Below are 25814 nucleotides of genomic sequence, written 5' to 3' on the forward strand. Positions count from 1 at the left end.
AATAGAACTTCGTATCACAAATTCCTCCTCCCACCTAAAGGGGTAAGAGTAAAATGAGAGGAAAATCTAAAGGAAGGGGCAAAAACTAGGTGTCGAAGAGGCCAGCCAGGCATTGGTGCCTTGTTTGGGCATTGACAAGGTGAGCCAGGCGTCCAAGCTTTGACAATAGAATGGCAGCCTTGCGTTCAAAATAGTAAGGGTTGATTAGGAAGTTTAGTTCTTGCCTGTTAAGGTTGGTAAGATGAAGTTTAAATAAAAAAAGGTATTCTAAAGTTAATTAGCCTTAACTTTAATAATTTAAGTAAGTATAAATCTCTACAGGCTTGGGGATCTCAGATAAAGGAAAGAGTTGTCACTGATTGAGTGTAGGTGACTTTAGTGAAGCTTTAGTAATTATGCTTTTATGCTTTGAGTTATTTGAAACTCTTGTTGAATGCTTAAGTTATGGTTTGATAACATATTTCAAAACCATTAGTTGTATCAAGTTGAGAACTCTGCGTGCACGTATGCTGAGTGTTATGTGTTGAGTAGGTTCTGCCTTAGCACAAAGACTGAGTGTGTTCAGTTGGTTCCACCTCAGTGAACAAGGTGTGAGTATGGTTCCACCTCATTGACTGGAAGTATTGAGTGGTCTACCCGGTGTAAAAGTTTAAGTACAGGTTGGAAGTATAATTGTCTCATCCTTACTAACATGCTTACAGTTTTTCACATGTTAGTTGTTTATTCCAGAATGATTGAATTATCATAGCATGTCGGAAAGTCACTCACTAAGCTCGAAAATTTAATTTTTCAAATTTTTTTCCCTCCCTAGGTAGCCACACGAGGAGTTCCAGATATTGATCCTGAACTGCCACAAGAAGTTAAGATCTACCACATACCAAAGACCTAACGTTGCTTAGTCTGGTGCTTAAAACTAGAATTGGTTACCATGAGTAAAGTTTGTAAAATAATAAACCAATTTTGCGAAATAGTTAAGATAGTCTTTTGAGCTATGGACCACTATATGTGGGAATGTGTCTTACGCTATATATAGATCAAAACTGATGATAGAGTGAGACAATAGATATCACAAAAGGGTGGTATTTGTTGTCTTCACACCTCCTTCCAGGTTCAAAAGGGAACTTGGGTGGGGATGTCACACCTTACTCGGCCAACACTTAGCCTAAAAATCAACCTCTTCTTCCATGCCTACCATGCGATCTACTACCTCCATTGAGCATAGCTTCTACACACAAGGCCCTATACACCAACGCATCAAAATCCTAATGCATGGCCACTTTGGCTTCCACACTTAGCCAATTTTCCTTCACCAAGTGCTTCCTAACATACTACCCGAGAGCCCTATTTTAACACTTAAGACTTTCTTCTTCCCTTTTCTCAAACATTTCCCTACAACATAACACTAACTTATGCCAATCTTGTTTAACAAACTAACTACTCACTTAAGTAAAGAAAACAACATTCGGGTTTCACAGCTCAACTGGCATAGTGCTCATACTATCGACCTTGAGGTCAAAGGTTCGATTACTCACACCTCATGCTTTAATTACAAAACCTTTGCAAAAAAAAAAAAAAAATAGAAATAGAAATATTACATCAATGACCATTAACTTTCGTTTTGTTATCATTGATAATTTGCATGCTCATTTGTTATTAAATCTATAAAAAATATACCATAACATATCATTAAAATAGTATATCATTGTTGTTTTTAATTGTCTTCTATCAGTGACTGTTTAATATATGTTCATGTATTATGAGTGTCTATCATTAATCTATTGATCATATAAATAAATTATAAAAGATAAATATGTGGCATTTAACTTTTGTTTTTTTTTTATAAGTAACTATTTGTTTGCTCATTTGCCATTAGGTGTATCATATATATATTGTACCAATAAATACAAAAAAAGTACAGTAATTATGTTTATATTTGTTATTTATAAAAAAAATATTTTCATATTTGTTCACATGAGATTTTCAATGAAGTTTGATTCGTTGAGTTGAACTTGTATTTGTCTAGATTTGATGTAGATATGGTTTGATCTACTTCATCCTTTGATTCTCTCTCAATTGAATACATATGCTTGATTTGAGAAAATGGAGTGGATGATGTTTTTGACATTGGAGTCTTGGAAGAATGCTTGTGCCTGCGGGAGACCTATATTTTCGAGAAATGTTGAACTTCAGGAGTTAGGGACTTTTCTTGTTGTTGGGAGAATCCCTCTAGGCTCTCTAAAGTACAAGATTGTTGGCCCCTTCAAATGGAAAGAACTTTTCTATTTATAGAGCTCTAAGGCGGGTTTTGTGTGTTTCGGCATGGTTAGTCCATGAACTTGGCCCTTAGGCTCAATTAATGGAATTTGGGCGTTAATAGGTCTTTGGTACAAATTAAGCCTACTTTTGGGTTTAATTAGACTTTAGCTCATAGAATAATATCAAATTGAACTAAATTAATTTTATTTAATCCATCGGTCATATGAAAACATGTGGCATCATCAGAATTTTTTAATTTATGTCTTCAATTTTAATTTGTAATATATGTCAACCTTTAATTGGTCCTAAATTTGATGATTTGTAATTTCGTCATTAATTTGAGAAATGACATGAAAATTTATTATTGGTCCAAAATTTCTCATTCAACAAATGCCCCATTTTCCAAATTTATGCACGTATATGGGTGGATGAATCTTAAAAAAAAAATAAAGTTGGAATCAAAATGCAAGTTATATGTTCTTGATTTTCAATCCATTCCATATGTCAATTTAATCAAATTACAAAAAATGCAAAAATGGCAATCTTGTTTTTATTATTAGTTAATTACAATTTTTCCCTCATAATTGTTCTAAAAATAAAAATGGTATCCGACCATTAATAATATCAACAATATGAATCACGACCTTCAAACCCAATCTATGCTCTCAGGGTGTTTTGGGAAGTTGGAATGTAACCAGGTTTACTGGGAATCAAATGAGTCTTGGAAAGCATAAGTAATCGAATACAGATAAAAAATGAGATCGTGAAGCATGAAAACGATGAGAAAGTGTGTTAGATTGAAAACTGTCAGAATAGAATGAGCTTTGTATTATAAATCAAACTCAAAACGCTCTATCCAAAATGGATTTTTTTTAATTATATTACATTACAATCCCATCCCATTACGGGCCACCAAACACACTCCTCAGTGCTTGGTATATTCATAATGATCTCTCTTCGCATCAGGGGATGATTAACGGGTGTTCGCATGAGCTTTCTGGAGAAACTTGTTTCGTAGAATTGAACTTGTGTTTGTGTTGATGTTGATGTTGATTTGATGCATTGTGTTTCAACCTCTAGCACTTGATCCTCTGATTCTCTCTCAGTTGAATATGTGGATTTAACTTGAAGAAACAGAGTGCATGATGCTCTTAAAGTCGAAGTCTTGAAAGAGTCTTTGTATATTCAAGAGACTTGTGTCTTCAAGGAGTGCGTAACTTCAAGAGTCTAGAGATCTTTTGATTGTTGGTAGAGTTCTCTCTGGGTTCTCTGAAACGTATAATTGTTGACCATCACAAATGGAAGAGAGCTCCTCTATTTATAGAGTTCCCTAAAGGGTATCATGGGCTTAGGCTTAGTTGGTCCATGTGTCTACCCTTGGGGCCAATTAGTTAGATTTGTGCCTACTTTGATATTTGGACCAAATTAAGTCTACTTTTAGGTTTAAATGGACTTTAGCCTAAATTATAATATCAAATTAGATCAAATTAATTTTATTCGATTCAACTATCAAGATGAAAATATGTGGCATCATCGGCATTCGCAAATTTATGTATTCAACTTCAATTTGAGACACGTGACGACTTCTAATTAATCCAAAATTAAATTATTTGGAATTTCGTCATTAATTTAGTAAATGGCGTGACAATTTGTGATTGGTCCAAATTTTGTCCTTCAACAAATGCCCTTTTTCGAGATTTATTCACATATATAGGTAGATGAATCTTGACAAATATAAAGTTGGAATCCAAATCCGAATATATTTGTTCTTGAATTTGACCTCAATTGATGTGTCAGTCAAGCTATGAATTTAGTAATTTGAGATTTTACTCCCATCTTGTTTTGAAAATATTGATAAAAACCTAAATTTAGATGAATTTGTTATAAAAAATTGGACGATGCCCAATTTTGAATTTTACATCAATTTGAGATTTTATCTTTAATTTAATTTGACTTGAGGATAAAAGTCTAAATTCAGATGATCTAGATTTGGGATAAAATTTGAAATATGTCCAAATTTAAATTTGATATTTAATCTACAATTTAATCTTGAAGTTGAACAACTTGATTTTTAATAAAATTTGGAATATGGAAAAATTTTGATTTGAGATTTGATCACTAACTTAAATTTGATTTTGAATAAAATTTGGAATATGCCCAAATTTTAATTTGAGATTTTATCTACCATTTAACCTCAAACTTGAACAATTTGATTTTGAGTAAAATTTGGAATACGACCAAATTTTAATTTGAGATTTTATCCACAATTTAAATTTGATTTTAATTAAAATTTGGAATATATCCAAATCTTGCTTGAAGATAAATTTGAGAACGAAATCTAATAAAATCAAATTAAATAGGACCTTGTTTGATTTTTTAAATTTAATTTGAAATTAGGATAAAATCAAATTAGGAAATCTAATAAAATCTAATAATTTAAATCAAAACTTTATTTAATTTGGATTTTCTTATCTTGGAATTTGACCGAACCTCTATAAGGACCCAAAACCACTGTAGTATCCTCATCCCTTCCTCTTCTTCTAAACTTTTTTTTTTCTTTTTTTTTTCTTTCTTTTCTTTTCGTTTTTCTTTTTATTTTCCATTTTTATTTTATTTTATTTTATTTTCTTTTCATTTCTTTCTTTATTTTCTTTATTTTATTTTTCTCTTTTCTCTTTTTTTTTTCAACCCCCATTTCTACACTTAAACCCAATTTTCTTTTATTTACTTCTCACTCCTTTGTTCTTTTAATCTTCGAGGATTTCTTTTTCAAGTTTACTAACTTGTCCCCATTGCTTTTTTTTTTTTTTTTTTTGCAGCAACGAATAGAACGGGAGGTAGTTTCGGTTTCTGCAAGCATGATCTCAGTCCATGACCTAATGATTTTGTCTTAAGTTTTATAGGATCTCGACTTTCTATTGGTTTCGATCTTAGAGCAGTAATCTCAGTCCGGCTTTAATCTTCACCGCCTATTGTTTTCATTAGTGCACGACCTGATGATTCCGTCGGTCTTGACTTGAGTCTCTGACTTGAACATTCTGTCGATTTCAAATTATGTGCTTAACCAGCTTTGATCTCCACCCTCTATTGTCTTTGATCTTCATGCGCGATCTGAGAATTTCGTTGGTTTTGGCTTAAGTCTGTGACTTGAACATTATTTCGGTCTCAAACTCAGTGCTCAAGCGACTTTGATCTCCACCCCTTATTGGCTTTGATCTTAGTGTGCGGCCTGAAGGTTCCATCGGTCTTGGCTTCAATCCTTCACTTGAACATTCCATTGGTTTCAAACTCAGTGCTTAACTGACTTTGAACTCTATCCCCTATTGGCTTCAATCTTATTGCACAACCTAAGAATTTCATCGGTCTTGCCATGAGTCTTTGACTTGAATATTTCATTGGTTTGAAACTCAATGTTCAACCAGCTTTGATCTTTGCCCCCTATTGGCTTCGTTGCGCTACCTTAGGATTCCATCGGTCTTGGCTTACATCTTTGATTTGAACATTCTGTCGATTTCAAAGTCATTACTCAACCATCTTTGATCTCGGCCCCCTATTGGCTTCAATCTTAGTGTACGCCCTGAGGATTCCATCGGTCTTGGCTTGAGTCTTTAACTTGAACATTCCGTCGGTTTCAAACTCAGTGCTCAACAGACTTTGATCTCTACCTCCTATTGGCTTCAGTCTTAGGGTTGGGAATATCCTAGAACTCGCAGTTCGTGTTAAACATTCTATTTATCAATAAAATATTATTGAGTAGTCTATTCAATAAAGTTGATGATTTTGTAGTCTATTACGAAAATCCAATAAACATATCCATGGCTATAGTGTGAATACTTTAACTTCATGTGGTGACATAAATAGGATCAAGTTAATAGTATATAACCTAAATGGTCTAATAAGTATATGGATCAAATTTGGTATCTCATCTTGGTAACACTGTTGGATGCGGCCCATTTTGTAGGTAATAAAAATGATGTGATGCACAGATAATTTATGTAGAGACGTGTGAGTGAGGCATCCTATGAAATGAGTTTTCATATAGACTGGACCACAAAGTAGTCAATTTTATTATAACGACTATTTACTGTTAAAACTAACTATTTCATTTTTAAGTAACCTAGGATTACTCGATCTTAATCTGAGCTAGCTATAAGCTTCTGTTTGTTCGGGATTGTCCTTTAATCTACATGGATGAGAGTAATCTAACAACACTGCTCAATAAGCCTTCCATTTTAGGGATAAGATTGGATAAATAGCTGGAGACATAGCCCTGCAAGATAGAATTCACTTCTATTCGATTTAGGGTTAGCAAATAGGTTGTTCTCTTAATTACTGATTCCAAGTCTTGAACAATCGGGGCCTCACCTTCTCATAATAGAGAAAGGACTTGATTCATAAGTATTATGAATCAAATTGTTCATTAGAGGGTTAGTGGGAACATAAGGAACGGGATGTATTCACAGGGGTAAAACGGTGATCTTGACCCAATTGTGATTACGAACGACCTATGAAGGATCGACTTACTGATTATAGTTATATCGAGTGGACATAATATATCTACAGTGAGGGGAGTTCAACTATGGGCTTTAGTGGAGTGACCCAGTAGTTAACGAATGAGGGTTAATTTGCTATAATGAGTTTAGCCAATTAATCTCTGACCGTTGGGGCTCATGATCTGTAGGTCCATGAGGTCCCCCTACTAGCTCGTAATTGGATTAGCTTTAGTATAGTATGATAAGTTAATTTGAAACAATCAAATTAGAATTAAATGAAATGGGAGAATTTATATTTAAATATGATTTAAATATATGAAGGTGGATTTGTGTAAAATTAATTTAATATTCGATATTAAATTAATTAGTATTAATTGAATTATTTAAATAACTATTTATTAATTTTATTAGAAAATTAATTTTACAAAATTAATGATATTTTCAATTTTTAAAACCAAATTGATTTTTGAAATCATTTGATAAAAAATTGAAAATTTTGAAAATTAACACAAAATGGAAATATGGACTTTTGCATTAAACCTTCAACTAGCTCACACAAAACCCATTTTTATTTGGCTTCAATAACTCCGAGCATGAGCTGCATCTCATACAGCCATCTTCTTTGCATGAAAGACCTGCAATAATTAAAGAATATTGGAGTGGAATTGAGGCATGCATCTAAAGAGTTTTTACAGAAAAGTTCGGGTTGAAGAAATTGTTCTTCACGTGGGTTGTAGCAGTGAGCTCTTCTTAAAGTTTCTTTCATTCAAGCTCATTTTGAGTCCCACAACTCTTTCTAAAGCTCCCAAAGGATAGTGGGGAAGATCTTGAGGTAGTTCACAGCAAGTTTCGGATTGTGTTCAGCTGAGAATCAAGATTTAAAGTAGTTCTACAAAGGTATGGCTTCAAACCCTCTTGTGTTAGATGAGCCTGCTTTAGTTACTGCTAAAATGAATGAATTAGAGTGCTTATTGATCCTTGTTGTTTCCGCTGCATGCTGTATACTCTTCCAATTGGTATTAGAGCATCATCTAAGCACTCGATTTGGTTTAATTTTGGTGTGGTGGGCGTTTTTCATGAGTTAATATGATTTTTTGAGTTTTGGCATTTAATTTCTCTTTAATTTCTTGATTAAATTTGTAATTGGTTCTTGATTCATAAGCCTATATGTGTTCTCAAGAGTTTTAATTTATTTGGAGTCATTAGAGTTGTACTTAATGTGTAAGTGAAGAAACAAGTGAAGAAGGCCGAGCTGCAGATTCCAGTTTTTTAGCTTCTGCCCAAATATCATCGTTGAGGTATAAACGCTAAACGATCGTGTAGTAACAGGCGCTATACAATAGCACTACACGATCGTTTAGCTTTGTGCGGGTACTGAACGATGTGAAGAGGCACTATATGATAGCACTACACGATCATGTAGCTGTGTCCGGTGCTAGACGATTGTGATACATGATAGATTGGAAAATGCTAGGTGATCCTGTAGTTTTGTCCGATGCTAGACGATGGCGATATACGATAGTTTGGAAGATGCTACACGATCGGGAAGACACTAGACGATCGCGCTAGACAATGGTCATCAACTCTACACGATGAGCCTTAGCAAGATTTCGATCATGGAGCGAGAGCAACCGGTTCGACCGGTTTTCTTGAGGTCCTACCCGGTTCAGCCTCAAAAGGTTTTTGACACGTCTGGTTTAGACTTTTCTGGTCTAGTTCAAGTTGTTTGGGTTTGGTTTGGAGCGGTTCGAGCAGTTCAGAAGCAGTTTTGAAGCTGTTTTGTAATAATTAGGCTTTTGTTTGCTTGTTTATGCCAAAACTAAAACCATATCAGTTTGTATTTAATTATTTATGCATGTGATGTATGTAATAATTAAATAAATCTTGCATATGCATACAGTATGCCATATAGATTAAAACCTCACCGTAGGAAGCATGTTACATGCATTAAAAATATATTATAAAATGTTATAATATATAGTATGCATGTTAAGGTTTCTTTTATTTAATATAATTGTTATATTAAATATTGAATGTCTTTGTTGTATGCTGTGGATGTTTAGCATTTCTAATGTTTTGTAAGCTGTTATAAAATTGAATTAGACTTTAAAATCCATAACGAAGATACACAACCTGCTCATTTAGGTTAACAACTAGTTTTAACAGTTAAAATAAATTGTTACCTTATAAAATTTGGTTACAAACCCAATCGGTTCATAAACCTATCTAAGGCTGTGGGTACTTAAGTTGACGGTTTACAGAACACCTCCTACCTAGGGATTATGACCGAAAGATTGAGCATTGTTAACTGATTTTATGAGCTTGTATGAATGGTGTGAGGTTTAAAACTGGTTTAAACACTTAGACATTGTAGGGTTATATCCAAATATAATTGTTATACTTGGATAAAAGTGATATAGACTTAGGTTGTTTAAATTTAGTCGTTTTGTACCAAAGTAAATAGATACCCAAACATATAGAACACTTTAGTGGGAGATTTAACAATATATTCGATATATAGTTATTAGCTCTCACGTCCTCAAGAGTTCATACTGTGAAATCCATGCTCGGCTTCGTGTCGCTTTTACTGCGACTACTCTATTCGGAAAGTGTTTGTATTGGTCAATAACAAGGTGAATGAGGGAAGTAGTCATAGTAAATGGGTGAAGGAAATGTGTCAACACTTCCTACAGGCTCCTCCATTAGTTTGAGTCGTGAGATTCCTATGTTGTACCTACTGTCGTTTTTAGGTGGCACTAGCTAGTCATTAACCACGGCGATCCCCTCGGAGGGTTGTAACATAGGATTCAGAACAACCCAGGCTTTAGTAAATGAATAGAGTCTTATAGTTCCATCTTGGGTATTGTCTTTTATTTCAGGGGCATATTCATACAATTCTATAAGATCTGAAAATGGCAGGTCACACTTACAAGAATTACTAAGTATTAATAAAAATCTTGACCGAAAACGATAACTAAAAGAACTATAGGAGTAAAGAATTATTCTGATATAGTATTTGATTAAGAATTTTCTTGCTTCAGTGAAGGAATTCTTGACTGCCCCTCAGTAGCAATTGTTCTAAATCACTAAAGTATCGTTGCAAATAGATAAAGATTGAGGGCTTCTATAATTTGTCCTAAATTTTATAGTACTTGAAAGGAGGTTGTTGGCTTCTATACTTTGCCCTAATTTTTATAGTTTTAAATTAGTCCACTTTTATGGGGTTTTTTTTTCGATCGATTTAAAGAACCAGGTGAGTTTTGATTGAATGATAGAATTTGTTGAAGCTTAGTTTGACGACCCAATATTTCTTTGGTTGCAAGACATGTTTCTTTTTTAGCCATTTGGCTGAAGGTGGAATTGATATTTTTTTTGGACATAGGGTGTATTTGGAATACTTTTTCAAGTGTTTTTTTTTTTTTAAAAAAAAAAGAAAAAGTCATTTTAAAAAAAAAATCAAGTATTTGACAACCACTCAAAATCTATTTTGAAAAAATGAGTTTATAAATTCTTTTTTTAGGATATTAGGATAGACACTTGAAATAATCTTTTAGAACAAAAAATGACTTATAACTGCTTAATGGTTAATCTCTCCCAAATTTGTATAATTTTTTAAATTACCAAAATGCCCCGAGGTCATCTACTTCCCTTTACTATGTTGTTCCTAGCAACCACCGCCTTTTGTTGACTGACTCTAGACACCACCCCGACCACCGCCACTAGCCAACTCCAACTGTAATATCCGAATTTCAGGTGAATTATAAATTAATTATAAAAGTTTACTTGGTTTTATTTCCATTTAGTTTTGAATTTCTAGAGTCAAAATTGAATTAATTTGATACCATAATTAATTCAAATTTATTTGATGAAAGGAATTTGAGATTTTAGGGTTTAAATTCATGAAAGATTTTGAACTTTGAGATATTTGGAAATTTAGAAGCTATGAAACACAGATACTTCATGTGATAGAAAGAATCAGTATCAGACACATATCAGATATCGATACTTCCAGATACTTCTCAGATACGTATTTGACACACAATTTGACGTATCTATTTTTACGCGTACTTTTTTTTTACAGAAAGAAGACAAGCAAAACTAGGAAACCTATTTAAAAAGCTCACTACTCAAGTCCAAAACTAAAAGGTACAAATAAATAAATAACGAACAAACCCTAGAATAGAATCATCTAATCTCTATCTTCACATTTGAGTCCCTACAAAGTCCACCAAACTATAAACCATTTGGATATCTTCAATAATTCAATGAAGAAGTTCTTCGCTTATCTTCATACTTCTCCCTCTAATCTTTTTTTTCTTCTTCTTTGTAATATGAGTCACTTTTCTATCACATTTTATTAACTATTGTACTTCAACATCTTAGATGTTGCTTTTTTTTTGTATTGTATTTCAGTGTTTGTATTCTATTTTGTGCTATTGTTATTAACTTGTATGCTAAATTTATCTATATCCTAGATTTTTTTAAAGAAAAAGTAAATGTATATTCAATGTATCAATATCATCGTTTTTTAGAAATATATATATTAAAAAAATATATAAAAATATGATGCATCCTTAGATGTATTTTTTAGAAATTAATGAGTCGCCGTATCCGCTTGTATCCATATCGTGTAGCCGTATCTGTATCTGTACTTCATAGTTTAGAAGAAGAGGGGAAGAAAGTAAAAGCTAGGGTTTGATTTTGGAAATATATATGTTTGTGTGTGTGTGTATTTAAGAGAAATAGTTTCTTCTTTACCTTTACACAGTCACGCGACCCTTTCCCCCCTCCCACAATCCTCATCTTTTCTTCTTCTTCATGTGGCCCGCCGCAACATGTTTGCAATCTTCGCTGCACCACTGTTCACAACAAATAGATCTCTGTCATGTCGCTCATGTCGTCGATTAGTCCTCTACCACTGTGGATAAGACTACCCGTCGATCTCTCTCTCTTCATCACGATTCGTTGGTCTGCTCAGCGTCGCCCGTCTACGCTGTCTATCGCACGCCAGTGTAGCTGTCGATAAGGAATTGGCCGCCAACCACTACAGCATCCATCAAACCATCGTCCAGCAGCCATTTCGTCCTTAGATTTTTCCACTTCTTGGCAGAAACATCATTTTTTGTGTAAGATTGTGATTTTATTATAAGTTTCATGTGAACTTGAATACCCGTTGATTTTCAACATCGATTGAGTGTTACTCGTAGTTTTTTAGAATTTAAGGTTCAGGTTTTGGAAGATTTTTAGGTCGAGAGGATGTTGTTCAGTGGATTTTAGGTGTTATCAATAAAATTTTGGTAAGTATTTTGGTTTCAAGGTTGTTTGACGGTCAGATTAAATAGAAATGTTGTCACACATGCTCAACTCAAACAAAGAAATATAATCACCGAACCTATACTTATACCCAAAAAGCAGTAAGAACGGGGTCAAATTCATAGGGCCAGCTTAATTATAGAATTCCATGTAACGGGGGGGTTTGATTTGATTTGTGGAAACAATAATTAAAAATTAACATGCAACTTAAATAATAGAAGTGAGCATGTGAATGGGTTGGATTAAATCGAGTCTTGGGATTAGTATACATGTTTAATTTTTCTATCATACCCAAACCGCCAAATTCAAAATTAAACAAAATTAGCCCTAATTCAATTCACAACTCTTCTTTCTATCAAATTTCTTTACGAAAGTGTTCAAATGTTAATACATACTACGATAGCATGATTAATTGAGAAAGAATAAATTAGGACATACATGAGTTACATGAGTTTGGTAAGAAAAAGTCTAATCTTTATACATGCGATCCTAATTTGCTCAACAAAATTAATAAATTATGTACATGCTATGATGATTTTGCAAACAAAAGTTTCAATAAATCGACTTGTCAGATCAATTCAGAAAAATCCCATTAAAATGAGTTCACAATAATTCAATAAAACAAACTAGAAATCCTTCAACAATTTAAACATACAACTATTCCCAAGAAAAGTTTACCTAGCCTAGCATAGGCATAGCGAGAGAATCAATCAATGAAAAGAGTGTTGAATATGATGAAATTGTGTCCATAAATTCGACCTAATCGGCTCCAAATTACGTTCTCAATCTCAAATTTTTGTCCTCCCTCAGCTAGAATCGAAATGCTATATTTGTAAACCAAGCACAGCGTCCAACGCTATTAAGAGTGTTGCAACGCTGTGACGAAATGAGTCCTCGAGCATTAGGGAGCGTTGTAATGGTGTTGTGACGCTCGGTTGCGGATGCGCGGAGGTAATTCATTCATTGAATTCGTAGCGTTGCAACTTTACACTGGGTGTTGCAATGCTACCCTATTCGACAACTACTGCCTTGTAACGTTGAGCTAAGACATTGAAGGCGCGTCGTGATGCTGATTGCTTGTCCAAAATTCGTTACTTATTGCTTTTCAGCGTCAGTCAAGCATCAAGGGATGGTTGCAATGCTGCCCTTAAGGGCAATTTGGTTAATTTGACATCTCTACTCATTTTGGTGCATCCAACTCCCGATTTATCGTCCTTTTGGATTGATTTTCATCCCAGCAATACACTTGCTCTACGAGATCGATTTACCTACAATATAAAATAAATAGAGCATAAGAAATGTTCAAATCAGTAGGATTAAGGATATAAAATTAACTCTTTTTTAGAGCTAACAAACACCGCCAACTTAGCACTTGATCGTCCTTAGCAAGGTCATAACTTTCAATCATGCAATTGACAAGAAATATTCACTCTATTTGTCAGATGATATCTCAAGTCTTAGCAATCTTTAGGGCTACACGATAAATCACATAATAATCTAAATTTAATAAATCACTCAATTGAGACTCATTATAAAAGGTACTTTTACAATCAAATCATGCATCAATGAATACTAAGGCAGGAATTTTTTTTTCCATAAATAAAAAAGTGCTTGGAAAAGTTTTATCCAACTCCCATTTCATCTTCCCTCTACTCTAGCTCGGTTCTTAGCCTAAGACAAACCATTCTTGCTGATCAAAGAGCAACACTAAGCCAAGAGTTCCTAAAACTTGCACACACAAAACATGGGGGCATTAATTTTACCTAGAGGTCTAGCTTTCACACTCAACTGCCTGGAACCATTCACTCTTTTCTTGTGGGCCCTAACTAGACACGGCGGAAGTAGCTCTTTTTTCCTCTATCCATGGACTTATCATGTAGTGGCGAGGTGTCCGAGGAGGGTGTAGATGATGGAAGTACCTTCCCACTACTGAGTGTGATGGCACTAACGGTATGCGCAAGCACACGCAATCGAAGTAATAAATCCCAAATAGTGTATCGTCCTCAAAGACCGACGTGAGCAAAATTTTCCTAACTTAGCTGTCCAATTTCTTCGTCAATTTTATCAAGGAAACCAAAAGATGATTCTTCTCTATAACTATAGATAACGAAAATTCAATCACACACAAGAACAATTCAGAGCAAAACAATTCTTGGGTGTTGTTTCATTTAGGGAATACAATGAATATGACATGCAATTGATTGAAATTGATAGATTGAGGCTAGAAGTTCTAAAATCAGGAAATCCTCTCTCGAGATTAAACCATCCTAATAACTACCCATGGACCCAAATCTTTTCTATCGCTAGAATAGTTATAGCATTAAGATCCTTTAATCACACCCCTTGTTATTCTAAATTCACTCTCATGCAATTTTGAATAACAATCTAAATTACTTAGTCCAGCGAATTAAACTCTCTCTCGAGACATATAATTAACTTAGGTTCGTTCAATTAATGGGCAGTTAATAGAAAGCATTAAACAAAAATAATTTAGAAATCCATGCAAAATCAATCAATTGTAAATTCAATATTCAAAGTAACATCCATAAAATCCACAAACACACTAGAATAAAAGAGTTTAGCCACACATGATTCCGAGAATAGCATTCAACAAACAAACAATCATTATGGCAAAAAATAAATTACAAAGAAGAACGATCTCCCCTCAATATGTTCAAATCCCAACCACAATATTCTTAACTCTTACCATGAATACCGCATTGTTCTTCAACAAAACTGCACGATCACAATCAATCTTCCTGTCACGAACAATCCAGAAATGCTCTCAGATCAACTCTCAATCGAAATCTGGAGTCTTCAACCAAAAACGATCAGAATTGCTCTATTTCGGCTCTTGTACAGACTAGAATTTAGGTAAAATCTATCAAAGTGAGCTCTTTTTTCTTTCTTCTTTCTTCCCGGTGGCACAACACTGTTATTTATAATATGCTCGCAGTGTTCAAACACTAGCATCATGTCAGCCGCACATCAAATTCGTAGCGTTGTAACGCTATCCTGCTTCCAATTGGTCTTGGGTCTACAGTAACAGGGAGTAGCGTTGCAATGCTCTTCCAACACTGGCCCCCCCGAATTGCCTTCCAAATTTGCCTCTTTTCTTGATTTTGAATCCTTGGTTTCTTCCTATTTCATGGCCATTCCGTAATTCCTCAAAATTTGAGTTTTGCCCTGGTTTTTTTTTTTTTTTTGTCATTTTTGCAAAAAAAATTACTCCTGATGCTTGGTATCCTAAAATCACTCAATAAATCACATCAAACTAAACAAAAACTAACAATAGTAGCTCTAAATATGAAGGTAATAAAAGTACTTTTTAGATGCTTTTCACCATCCCAAACTTAAAGCTTTGCTAGTCTTGAGCAAAGAAAAGAAAGAAACACAAAGTAGGAGAAATAATGAATACTGAAGTGAAAAGGTTCAAGGCATGCATTGACTTATTCCGGTTTCATCAGCTTCTAAACATATACAACACTCATCCATAGAAAAATTCAGATACATCCTAATTGTTGAGTGTTTCTAAAGCAAAAATTTTTATCGCCAATGTGTGTGTGATTCCTCCTTTGATTCAAAACTCAAAAACTGACTTAAGATTTAATTAAGCTTCATCAGTTTTTCCCCTAGTCTAGCTCAAGCACCAATAATCAAGTATCACCACACTCAAGAAAGTAATATGTTCACTAAGGTGCCTTCTCTCTCTCTTTCTGTTTTTTTTTTTTTTTTTTAACAGCAAAAGGGCCCACAACTTGCATCATTTTACCTAGGGGCTCTAGCTTTCACACATCCACTAGAGGGATCTATACCTAGCTAATTCCCAAGTGTCCTAACTGATCACAACAAAGGCAACTCTTTTTACCCCCATCCATGCATACACCTTACAAGTTTACACAAAGATATTTATTTTAAGCACATGAGTGCATACTCTATTTTTTCTCAAAGGCAACAATAATATTCTTTTCTTTCCTCTTGGTATAACAATACAAACCATCATGCAAGACACTCTCTAACCAGTGGGGCCTTTCTAAGTGACAACTAAATTGGCTTAAATTAATGCTTTGTTCAATTAGATGTTCTAAATTAAAGTGGTTTATACTCAAAATAACAGGGGATACAAAAAGGGATTCAGAACAAAGAACACTCAAGACATGACTATGTTATTCAATTTCTACTTCAAAGCATGACATACATCATGAGTAACTCATCAACCATCATAGTAAAAGAAAGCAACCAAAGAACACAATTTAATCAGTCTCAACATTCTTCCTAACCAAAATCAACTATTTTTCAAAATTTTAAAAAAAATTCAATTTTTCCTCAAAATCAACAGTAACATACATAAAACAATCAACTCAAAACAACATGCATAAAAGCAAAAGATTCAAGCACAAAGTATACCCCGCACCCCAAACTTAGAAACATGCATTTTCCCGAATGCATAACATCTAAAACAACCACACAACAGATGAGTGATACAACGCTAGGTAATGAGCAGGGATTCACGAATCTTGATGGTGAACTGGTGCTTGAAAACACTTGAGCATCATGTCCAACCTGGGGATCAAAACAAAATATTCATGAGGTGACTCTCTATCCTTAAAGATAACAAAATAATCAAATAACAAAAGAAATAAAACTGGAACACTTGGGTTGCCTCAAAATAAGCGCTTAGTTTAACGTCCTTAGCTAGACCAGGCCAAATTAAAGTGCAAGTCCTCCACACGTCGCTCTTCATCACCACAGTAGTGTTTCAATCTCTGGGCATTGATCTTGAAAGTCGTTCCCTCCTTGCCATATAGTTCCACTGCAACATTAGGGGTCACATCCTTTATTACAAACGATCTAGTCCATCGAGACTTAAGCTTTCCTGGAAACAACTAAAGATGAGAATTAAACAATAAATCCCATTGACCAGGAAGAAAAGCTCTAGGCACAATTCGATTATCATGCCATTTCATCGTGTGTTCCTTATAAATCTTAGAATTCTCATATGCTTGGTTCCGGAACTCCTGTATCTCATTAAGTTGCAGCAATCTGTGCTACCCATCTGTTGGAAGATCAAAATTCAACTTCTTAATAGCCCAATAAGCTTGATGTTCTGACTCAACAGGAAAATGGCATACCTTTCCAAACACCAATTTGTATGGGGATGTACCAATCAGAGTTTTAAAATTCGTTCTATACGCCCACAGAGCATCGTCAAGCTTTAATGGCCAATCCTTCCTGTTACCTTCAACCGTCTTTTCTAGAATATGGTTAATCTTTGTGTTAGACAATTCAGCTAAACCGTTAGTCTTTGGGTGATAAGCTAAGTGATAACTGGCAGAAATGTCAATTATTATAAGCCTTTTATTTAGAATTATGAGGGTTAACAAGTAGAAAATGCGTTGATAATACTTAGAATTTGTGAAAATTTGAGTTTTGCGTCGATTAGCACCTAAATCCTCACTGAACCCAATATTATGCATTACTCCAAGCCAAAGTGTCTATTTTTGTAGCTATCGCAGGAATCAAACGCATGCGTTTGAAATAAACAATCGCACAAAAATGCATACGCTGAAGCCAGGCGATCGCAAAGACAAATGCATACGCTGAAAGTTGGATAGCATGCGTCCATCGCATGGAAGTTGCAGTGATCAAATGCGCCCATCGCAAGAAAGTTGCGGTGATCATTTGGGAATTGCGGCCATAGAGTGACAACCATAATAGAAGGTAGATCACAAGATGGGAAGGATGCGTTGATGCTTCAATTGAATCAAGCTCGGACGCATACCTTGGGAGTATCAACAAGATAAGACGACGTGACATTGTCCATACCGCGACAAAAGCAGCAGTGAGCCATAACACAATCATGATAGTTGTCGGCATTTAAACTCTATAAATAGCCTTTTGGACCTTCATTTCAAGACATCTGAACTTCTGCCTCAAGGCAGAGGTTTGCAATCACAGATGAGAGCTTGAGCAAGATTTTCAGTGAGAATTCTTCACATCCACAAACCAGATCGAGTGACGACCGGAGCTTGTGCCAGAGATAGAACTCAAAAGATACATCTCCACCATTCATCCATGGCACCACCGGCAGTCTTGACGCAGAGTCCTTCGTTTCTCTTCTAATCTCTGTATTGTATTACATTTTAGCTTAAGTTATTAAGACATTTTGTGATCAACGCATATCTTGATTCCTCCATTGTCGTCTTCTTCATCATCTTTATCTCTATCATTGTTTATCTTCATCGTTTATTTATCAAAGGCGATCGCATGCTTAATCGTGTAGCCTAGAGATGGAACGTACTAAAGTAAAGTATGCAATGTTCCTAGAGATAGGCACAATCTTATGCTCAACGCAACCATATACTATAGAGATATAGTCATGCGGCTGACCACCGAGAGGTGTGCGATGCGTTAGTGTGACGAGCTGGGATTACTCAAGCGATTTTAGATAATAAACATTACTATGCGTTCATGGTTGTTGTGCATCTACCTATTCTCATCGCAAGTCTTCTATTGCTCAATCTGTTTAGTTAGGAGTAGGAGTAGTGTGTAAATCCATTAAACTTCTTCTTTTTATTTTTATTCATCGCCTCAAACGCATTGCTTCATAAGCATTATTAAGTGACAAGTCCCTATGTTCAACCTCGGATTACCCAAGAAACTTGCGTTCACGTTATACTTGGCGCGAGCGTAAGTAAACTTGTGATAGGAACGCATGGTCATTGCATACTAGATTAACGTATTTTCATTCCGACGCATGACCTCAGACGCATGGGCGCAAACGCATAAGACATGACTAACGCATGATTGCGTGCACAACCCCATCCGTCCCTAATAAATTTTTCCTTTTCCTAAATAAATAAATTTTCCTACCTAACACTAAGGATACCTTATGTTTAACCCCATATTTAGAAAGCATCCTTTCAAGAAACTTATTGCAACAGTGAGATCCCCCATCACTAATTAGTGCTCATGGGGTACCAAACCGTGTGAAAATATTTTTACACAAAAAATTAAGAACAACATGAGCATCATTTGTCCTAGTTGCAATCGCCTCTACCCACTTTGAAACATAATCCACCGCAAGTAGATTTAAATTTATTTTTCTCAAAAGGATTTGGGATTTAAAATTTAGAAAAGATATTTGGAATTTGAGCAAGAAGATGAAAGGGATTTTATTATTGTTGTTATTATTATTATTATAATATATATATGTCTCTAGGGTCAAGTTAAGAGAGAATGAGAATTAGAAAGAAAAAAAAAATAATCCCTCTTACTCTTCCTTTACACATTGCGTAGAACCACCACCACCCCCCCCCCCCCCCGAACCACCGCCAGTCACTCCAGTCGTGCCTCGTCCACCGACTATTTTCCCTGATCGCCTACCACTTACACGCAACAATATTGCCGCCTGGATCGGTTCCAGAAGGTGGTACGTCACACGTCCCTAACTAGTCTATGCTCGACATCTCTATCGGCTGCAAGTCGTCGTCCAACCACTCGGGTTTCACTATCGTTCACACCCAGATCCGAAGATCCACACCCAGCAGGCCATCGCAAACCCACCACGCCTCATGTTCGTATCGTTACATTAAGAGTCCATTATACACATTTTAAAATTGAAGAACCATATATAGAAACAAATCTAGAATTTCATGAACTAAATTTCTAATCTTATATGAAATTGTGCCCCTAATATAACCACCATTGTAACGGCAGCAACCTTCGACTAAGAGAGGGAGAAAGGTGCTATGATACTGACTGATGATACATGAAACAGATGGATGAATTGAAATTTGCAACAAATTTTAAATGTAACTAATTAGATGTTTTATTTTTAAAATTAAAATTTTAAGGGTTAAATGTTTATAAGTTTGTAAGTTTAGGAACTCAAATTTAATAATTGTATAAGTTTGAATGTTTAATTTTTACCATTAAATGTTTGCGGGTCCAACTTCTACTACTATGTAAGTTTGAGGGTTTGAGGGCTCTATTTTTACAATTGAAATTTTGAAAATGAAACCGCAATTACCACCATATTTGAGGGGTATAGGCTTTGGCTTTCCAATTTGCCCTAAATTTTTTTATTTTAATTTTGTCAACTTTTGTAGTATATAATGAACCAAACAAACTTATATATAAAAACATTTTTTAAACAAAAAGTTGTCAAACATTCGAGTGTTTTTATTTTAATATTTTTTTTAACAAAAGTGTTTAAATCAAAATGAAATTATATTTCTATCTAGGACTAAGTTAATCAAGTCAGATTCTTCAGTATTATTATTCATTGGTTGTGAGTGATTGGATCGATCAAAGTACATCAATAAAAGGGTCTATTAGTCATACACTTATAATTCTATCAATAACATACTTCTATATATTTCTATCAGGGGCTAATTAAATTTAATCCAAATTACTAAATAAAGATATGAGATCCAAAATTAAATTTTAGTTGACAAAAATTAACTTCTTTTGAAAACATGAGGCGTTACAATGCCATTGATATTTATATAAACCTCTACAAGGGTCTATCAACACAGAATAGTTTTAGTTGTCTCTTTGGACTCAAATTATCAAGGTGGCTATATGAAATATCAATGATAGAAATAAAATTAGTTATATAGAAATATAATCAGTGATAGACTGTGAAAGGAATATAATCAATAAATGTGTATCACTGATAGATAGTGATAGAGGTCTATCACTAATATACTTCTTCATTCCATCACTTCTATTGTTGATAGACTTTTATTTATTACTTGAACACTATTAGCTAATATGTAGGTGACAGAGATGGGATAACAAGAAAAAAAATCAACGACAAACTTCTATAAACATCTATTAAAGTCTAGCAGACAAATTATATGTGGAATTCTATCGGTGACATAAAATGAATAACTATTTAAAATTAGTTGAAAGAGAAATTATTTTAAATGACAAAACTGTTGAAAATATTTTCAAATATAGCAAAATGTCACATTTAGTAGTTCATCAATGTCTATCAGTGTCTAACATTAATAGATCACAATAACATCTTTCTATATTTTACTATATTTGGGTTCATTTTACTATAGTTTACTGTATTTTTAGTTGAAAGGTCTCCATAGGTGCTATGTAAATTCACTCCTGAACATACAAACAAACATTCCTCCCTGTAAATTCATCACTCTAAGATGGCACATTGAAAACAAATTAACTGCAATGATCATCCAAAAAACAAAGAAAAACACCTAACATTGTCAAGACACTTCCATTTTTAACATGGCATTGCAACAACTCCTCTCACACCAACCACAAATCTAGAACTACCTACATTTTAAAATGTTAACACAGTAAAGCACATCATGCACTATAAATATATAGACATCCATTAAACTTTCTCATTCATATATTCAATACAAATACATTATACAAAGGACCCAAATCTTTTCTCCAACATACATACTATCAACAATGGCATCGCAACGACTTATGTTATTGTTAGTTCTCTTGCTCCTAACCTCTTTGAACATGTCGATGGCCAAAACGAAAAAGAAAAATAAGCCTGAGAAGCCAGATTTACCGGAACCTAACAATCCTCTCGTCTCATTTGAACATTTTCAAGTTGAGATTTACAACGACTTGCATATGTACTTGTTAGACAGTCATTGCTACTCCAAAGACAATGATTTAGGATTGCATGTGTTGTTTCCAGATGAGCAACAAAATTGGTCATTTAAAGGAAATTGGATTGCCACGACGGTTTTTCATTGTAGGTTGGAGTGGGAAGAAGGGTGTTTAGAATTTGATAGTTTTACTAGTAAACCTGACTTTGTGACCAATTATTGTTGCAATAAAACTTGCATTTGGAGTGCAAGACAAGATGGGGTTTATTTGAATAGCGCAGATAACCACCAACTTCTTTTTGATTACTGGGACATGCTTAGATAGGGGGATCTATCACTGATTGCCCATGGCCTTGTAACCTAAAATGGTATATATTTATTGAATATACACATTCTAATTTATGTATATTGATAATTAACTAAATGTCAAAATAAATTTTGATTTTAAATTAAGGATAATGTAAATACTTGAAAAAACAAGTTTTACTCTCAAATGTCATTTTTTCTATTTTTATAATTCGTTGAACATAATAACAGAAAGAGTTAGTAATAATTAGTCTATTTACGTTACACTAACTTTAGAAAAGTAATTATTAGTAATAAATACATAAATACAAATTAGGTTGAAATAAAGTTACCTAAGGAAATTAAAGCTATTGTAATAAAAAAAGAGAAAAACATTCATGCATTTGTATACTGTATATTTCCTTTATCAACTTCTATAGTGCAACAAATCTTCTCTAGTATATTTTCCCGAAGATAGATCAAATTTTAAGTGTTAATTGTCTCTAAGTTCCTAAGTTTAGGAACTCAAATTTAATAATTGTATTAGTTTGAAGGTTTAATTTTTACCATTAATATTTGCAGATCAAATTTCTACAACCATGTAAGTTTGAGGGTTCAATTTTAACACTTCTTTATGTTGAGGGCTTGATTCTTACAATTGAAAGTTCGAAGATGAAACTCCAACTACCAACATACTTGAAAGGAGGTTTTTGGCTTCTATAATTTGCCCTAAATTTTATAGTTTTAAACTTGTCAACTTTTATGAATTTTTTTTTTTCAATCAACCTAAAGAACCAGGTGAGTTTTGATTGAATGATAGAGTTTGTTGAAGCCTAGTTTGACGACCCAATAAATCTTTGGCTGCGAGACAAGTTGTTTCCTATTGAGCCATCTGGCTGAAAGTGGAATTGATATTGTTTTCTGATTTTTGGTGTATTTCGAATACTTTTTCAAGTGTTTAATTAAAAAAAAAAGTCATTATGAAAAAAAAATCAAGTATTTGACAACCATTCGAAATCTATTTTAAAAAAAATTGTTTATAAATTTTTTTTAGGATATTAGGATAAACACTTGAAATCAACATTTTTTTTAAAAAAAAAAAAAAAAACTTATAAGTGCTTAATGGTTAATCCTTCCCTAATTTATATACTTTTTTAAATTACCAAAATTCTCCGAGGTTATCCACGTCACTTTACTATGTTGTTCCTAGCGACCACTAACTTTTGTGGACCGACTCTAGACACCAACCCGACCACCGCCACCAGCCAATTCCCATTTTAATATTTGAGTTTCAGGTGAATTTAGATTAATTATCAACGTTTATTTGGTTTTATTTTCATTAATTTTAAATTTCTAGAGTAAAAATTGAATTAATTTGATACCACAATTAATTCAAATTTATTTGATAAAAAGAATTTGAGATTTTTGGATTTAAAGTCATGAAATAGTTTGAACTTTGAGATATTTGGAAATTTAGAAGAAGAGGGGAAAAATGTAAAAGCTAGGGTTTGACTTTGGAAAATATATATGTTTGTGTGTGTGGATATTTAAAAGATATATTTTCTTCTTTACCTTTACACAGTCGCGCGACCCTTCCCCCCTCCCACAATCCTCATCTTTTCTTCTTCATTTGGCCCGCCGTCGCAAGTTTGCAGTCTTCGCCGCATCACCGTTCACCACAAATAGATCTCCGACGTGCCGCTCATGTCGCCGATTAGTCCTCTGCCTCTGCAGATAAGACTACCCGTCGATCTCTCTCTCTTCGTCACGATTCGTTGGTCTGCTCAGCGCCGTCAGCCTACGCCTTCTGTCGCTCGCCAGTGTAGGCGTCGATGAGGAATTTGCCGCCAACCACTGCAGCATCCATCGGACCACCGTCCAGCAGCCATTTCGTCCTCGGATTTTACCACTTCTTGCCAGAAACATGATTTTTGTGTAAGATTGTGGTTTTATTAAAGGTTTCATGTGAATCTTGAATACCCATTGATTTTCAACACCAATTGAGTGTTACCCGTAGTATTTTAGAATTTTAGGTTCAAGGTTTGGAAGATCTTTTAGGTCTGAGAGGATGCTGTCCAGTGGATTTTAGGTGGTTTCAACTAGATTTTGGTAAGTATTTTGGTTTCAAGGTTGTTTGACGGTCAAATTAACAGAAACGTTGTCACACATGCTCAACTCAAACAAAGAAATATAATAACCAAACCTATACTTATACCCAAAAGCAGTAAAGAATGGGTCGAATTGGAATTCACGGGAAAACTATTGTCTAGCCTGATTAGTTATAGAATTCTATATGATGGGGGTTTAGTTTGATTTGTGGAAACAGTAATTAAAAATTAACATGCAACTTAAAGAAACAGGAGTGAGCATGTGAATGGGTTTGATTAAATTGGTGCAAAGAGTGTAACCTCCCGAAATTTTATTCGTAACGTAATTTCAGTATTTTTTAATATTCGAGATCATTTTTTAATTGAAAATTTAAATGGATTACCGAGCTTTAATTATTGAGAAAGGGATTTCAATTTAATTGGTTAATCAGAGAGAAATTATGGAAATTGGGCTTTTTATGCCACCTAATTTTTAATTTAAATGTAATGTCGAGAATTAATTCCATTATGGAATGGGATTGGTTAAAATCTTTTGAATGGAAGATTTAAAAGAAAAGGGAATGAGAGTTTAAAAACAAAATTTGAAGGGAAAGAATAAAATAATACAAAAGGAGAAATGATAAAATAAAATAAAGTATTTTATCTTACTTTATTTTATTTTATATATTATTCTTTTTATTATATATATAAATTTCCTTTGCAAGCCGCAACCCCCTTGTTTTCTCTTCTTTTTATTATTCTTAATTAGATTGATTGCTATGTATGATTTCTCTGAGTGAGTTTCACGAACTACATAGCATGAAAGAGGAATGAATGCTGGCATGATTTAAGTACATTTTATTATTAGAGATTCTATTGAATCTGATGATGAGATGTATTTGTATGTTATGGGACTATGGTGATGAGATGTATATGTATGTTATGGAACTATGATAACGAGATGTATATGTATATTATAGAACCACGTTATGATACTTGTGATGTTGAAATCGTGATAGTGTCCTCACTGTTAGTTAGATACCCACTAGAGGTCGTGTGTCCTTCGAGATTCATTAGATATGGTAGTTTCCTTCTAGATCCACTAGAGGTTGTGTTTCCTTTGGGATTCAATAGAGGTGGTGATAGGTGGTGGTTTCCTTCAGGATCCATTAGAGGTTGTGTTTCCTTTGGGATTCACTAGAGATGGTGTTTCTTTCGGGGTTTACTAGAGGTAGTGGGTCCTGCCGGACTTATTAGAGGTAGTGGGTCCTGCCGGACTTACTAGAGGTAGTGGGTCCTGCCGGACTTACTAGAGGTAATGGGTCCTGCCAGACTTACTAGAGGTAGTGGTCCTACCAGACTTACTAGAGGTAGTGGGTATACTTAATTACAGTAGGGTGAAATTCAGTTATTCATGTATGTATGTGTCCCACGAGGACTAGAGGAGTGCTTACGTCCCACCAGAGGTAGGCATCTAGAGAACATAGATGTGTAGCCTGACTCCAGTAATGGGGTTACTTACTGAGTATTTTATATTCATCCTTTCTCATGTTAATATTTTAGGTAAGAGCAAGGACGCGCCGGCGAATAACAAGCAAAATCCATGATCGAGTCGCTGCAACCAGTTTTAATGCTTCTGCTCATATTTTAAGAATGCTTTATTTCTTTTAACTTTCGGTCTTGTTATTTGAAGTTACTATTAAGATTTGTTTTCAGACCTATTTATTGTTATTTATGATTCTAATTTTGAATTTAATGGATGTTGTTTTAGATTA

The 25814-nt window shown here is 34.3% G+C and overlaps 1 long non-coding RNA gene across 1 annotated transcript; it reads left to right on the forward strand.

Annotated features, from left to right (window-relative positions):
- Positions 1-23504: 23504 nt before the first annotated feature.
- Positions 23505-25814, forward strand: LOC150035073 (uncharacterized). Its single transcript, XR_016530462.1, has 2 exons — positions 23505-23887; positions 25603-25814. It is a non-coding gene; the product is annotated as an uncharacterized LOC150035073 (long non-coding RNA).

Source organism: Benincasa hispida, chromosome 7 (assembly GCF_027475165.1).
Source record: "Benincasa hispida cultivar pf3 chromosome 7, pf3_genome.v1.1, whole genome shotgun sequence".
In the NCBI taxonomy this organism is placed as follows: Eukaryota; Viridiplantae; Streptophyta; class Magnoliopsida; order Cucurbitales; family Cucurbitaceae; genus Benincasa; species Benincasa hispida.